The sequence below is a fragment of the Sinocyclocheilus rhinocerous genome, unplaced genomic scaffold (assembly GCF_001515625.1).
Source record: "Sinocyclocheilus rhinocerous isolate Xijiao unplaced genomic scaffold, SAMN03320098_v1.1 scaffold1660, whole genome shotgun sequence".
Lineage (NCBI taxonomy): Eukaryota > Metazoa > Chordata > Actinopteri > Cypriniformes > Cyprinidae > Sinocyclocheilus > Sinocyclocheilus rhinocerous.
In genome coordinates this window covers 35,332-39,291 of record NW_015664758.1, presented here as the reverse complement: position 1 = coordinate 39,291, position 3,960 = coordinate 35,332, and positions in this window count along the sequence as shown.

Below are 3,960 nucleotides of genomic sequence, written 5' to 3'. Positions count from 1 at the left end.
GAGTAATGGGTATAGGTTTAGGGGTAGGTTTATAGAATATACAGGTATGTAGAGGAATAAAATATACTGTCTGTACAGTATAAAAACCACTACGCTTATGGAATGTCCCTATAATGTTAGAAACAACTGTATGTGTGTGTGTGTGTTTGTGTGTGTACTGGTATGTATGGTTTATGAGGACACTTCCTGTGTCCCCGTAAAACAAAAGGCTTAAAAAATATACAAAACGGTGTTTTATGAAATTCAAAAATTGCCAGTAGTTTTCTGTACGGGGTAGGTTTAGGTGTAGGGTTGGTGTAGGGCGATAGAAAATACAGTTTGTTTGTACAGTATAAAAACCATGACGCGTATGGAGAGTCCCCGTAAACCACAAATGCAAGTGTGTGTGTTTGTGTGTGTGTGTGTGTGTGTGTGCGTGCGTGTGTGTGTGTTTTAAGAAAGAAACATGATGCATGAGACACTATAAAATATGCAAACACAATGGTCAAACATATCTGTCTAGCACATTTACATAGAAAAACAATGGAATAGTAGTGCAGAAATGCATTCTTTGTCAAGGGTCCTAACTTGCTTTGCAAGACATCTGGAACTCAAAGGGTTTCATGAAGAATATTCTGAGTTTCAAAATGAAAATGGATGTGGAGGACTAGAACTGTCAGACTTCATAAAGAAATACTAAATAAAAAAAGCATAAGATGCCATACGACTACATTGCGCGACATTTAAAGTTTTCGTAAATCATACAATAGCCGTGCGATGAACAGACTGAAATGTTTTCATGTTTTCATTGACTATTTCAACATCCGCACTAGCTCTCCTTGATGTGTTCACTGGAGAAGTAACTATCTATATATAGCATGTATAATATAGACTATTTGAAATTATATTTCAAAGTTCTTTTATGTCCTTTTTGGAACTTGACAGCTTTAGTCCCAATTAATTGTAATTGTATATAAAACAGAGACCAGCACATTCTTCAAAATATTCTCCTTGAGTTTCACAGAAGATTATAACTTTTTTTTTTTTTTAACATCAGATACCATTATTAAAATATATTTCCAAAACCTACAAAAGAAAAAAAATTATAATAATTTCAAGACTGCTGCAAATAAATCTTTTTTTCTCACAGGTGCAAATATAACAACTGCAGGGAGTTTATGCATTCTCTGTTTTGTTCCCAGACAGCTACAAGTGTCGGCCCAGATCCGGCCCACATCTGGCCCGCATGGATTTCACACGGGCCAGATGCGGGCCGGATCTGGGCCAACACTATGTTGCTGTCTGGGATGTTTCAGCATAGCAGTCCATGATTGATGTAACGGCCCCATGATGATTCCTGACCCTGTTGTTTCATTCTGAGAGAAATGCAAAACTGTGCCGAATCGCCCACACATGGACAGTTTATTGTGTCATTTTTTGAATGTGTGTGAGTCTTTATAGAAACTGGTTTAGTGTGCCAGGCACAAATCATAAATTTACAAAGCAAGGGCCTGGTAAAGGAATAATGAATTATGAGGGAAATTAATCAAAACGGACAAGGATGACAGGGTTGAAGTACATTCTTTGGCAAGCTATACACCATGCATTTTAATCCTTCAAAGCTCAACTCACTCAATTGTAAAAGTACAGGAATAGCACAGGCACATGCAACAACAAATCAATAATGTTGTCTGCAATCGCTCTGATTATGAAACAGTTTGGATGACTATGTATTTTTTATACATTTCTTTTCTTCGCATGCTTCTTGACATGTCTGATTATATGACAAAAACGACTTGCTGTCCTTTCTTGAATTATGCTGTGCTCAACATGTTCTTTTATCACTCATCTTGCTAGCTAAGCATATTTGCAGGACACGTCAATCCTTTTTTAATTCATAAAAGTGAAGAGGTGTGCTATTCAAGAAGCAGAGGAGAAAATACATGTTCTCATTAAAGGCGTGTTCACTGTGCCCTAAGCCCCATGTATACTTGAGGTTTTATTCATACACTAGGGTGCGCGTGATGTAAATTTCATCATCTGTGAGCATAATAGGCTCACAATCAGATTTTCTTATTGTTTGAAGATAACAACTTCTGCAACTCTACCATTGGAGAAAGCATAACAGTCATTTTAGATCACGTGTGCCTTGATAACCAATCACATTATGGCCTTAACGCCACTGCATTTCTGTCAGAGTTGTGTAACACTCAATCACTCAATTTACCTGTCACAAAATTTATAAAAGATAAAACAGCATTTTTTTTAAGTGTAAATTCTAAAAATTATGGAAGCCCATTTCCACCACTGAATTTTTTTTTGTTTTGTTTTTATATCACAATTCTGACATTTTTCTCACAATTGTGAGTTTACATCTCGCAATTCTGACTTTTTTTTATCAGGATTGTGAGATATAAACTCGCAATTGTGAATTTGTAAGTCAGAACTGCGAGATTATAAACTCATAATTCTCAGAAATCAAGTCAGAATTGTGAGATAAAAACTTTTCTTGCAAATGCGAGTTTATATCTCCCAATTCTAACTTTTTTCTCAGAATTGTGAGATATAAAGTCCAATTTTGAGGGGGGAAAAGACTATGTTCTCAGAATTGCAAGTTGATATCTCACAATTCTGACTTAACTTGCAATTATGTGTTATAAATTCAGAATCACGAGATATAAAGTCACAATTCTGAGAAAAAAGTTTTATATCATGCAATTCTGAGAAAAGTCAGAATTGCAAGATGTAAACTCATAATTGCAAGAAAAAACAAGTCAAAATTACTTTTTTTATTTTTATTCATTAGCAGAAATGGGCTTCCATAAAAAATAGATCAATACCTAAATGAATGTTTAAAGGGTCATGAAACCCCAGACTACTTTTTCTGAGATTTTAGCAGAGGTGTTTGTGTTGCACATCATAGAAGACAATGTTAGCATCCGATAATTTTAACTGTTGGAGAAAACAGGTTAATTTTAAGCTTTTTTGCGCTATTTTCAACTTCCGGGTTTAAAATCTACATCTTGTTGACGTCACAATTTGTGACGTGGCAATGGACTATAGTGCGTCGGTGTCTATTAAATTATTCATGAGACTGCGTGTTCTTATCCTATGAGAAGAGGCTTCGCTTAATTATTCACAGCAGCATGCTATGACAGACGTTTCAGACTGTGAGATGACATCGCGCATGTTAACTGAGAGAAACGTTCATGGATGGAAGAAGAGTGTTTGTTTTTGTTTTGTAATAAGAGTTCGGCCCACGTGTGCCTTGATAACCAATCACATTATGGCCTTAACGCCACTGCATTTCTGTCAGAGTTGTGTAACACTCAATCACTCAATTTACCTGTCACAAAATTTATAAAAGATAAAACAGCATTTTTTTTATGGGAGCGAAATGAAACTGTCTGAACGCGAAGCTGTGTGTGTTGTTTGTCTGTCTCCCTTCTTCCCCCTCCGCTGCGCACCACGCCCACTTTTTTAGCATTTTTTAAAACTGTGGTGAGAACTAACCAGTGCTGAAACGGGGGGTTTCATGACCCTTTAATGGCAAACATGGTGAAGATTAGCTAATAGGCCGTTAAAATTATAAACTATGGGGCGCTGTCGTGCGTTGAGAAAGTAAGACATGTTTTCGATCGCTCCCGGAGAAGGTAGCAGATTTACTCATATAATGAACAGCACAACCACTTTTTTTTGTTGTTCCATGACTTAAAAGTAGCCTCCTAAACACGGGGACTACTCTTGAATTTATCATAAGCTGTAAACATGACGTCGTCTCGGTCCAAAACCGACGGTAAAGGCCCACTCCCCTCAGGCAATTCTAATGAGTCCCTGGTGAGTGTGTGCCCCGCGGATAATTCACCCGGGAATGTCACTTGTCTTCAGACATGGTTGGACTCTGTCAAGCAGGGCCGGATTTACGCATAGGCATTCTAGGCACGTGCCTATGCTTGGTCGTCCAGGGGGGGCCCAAACACA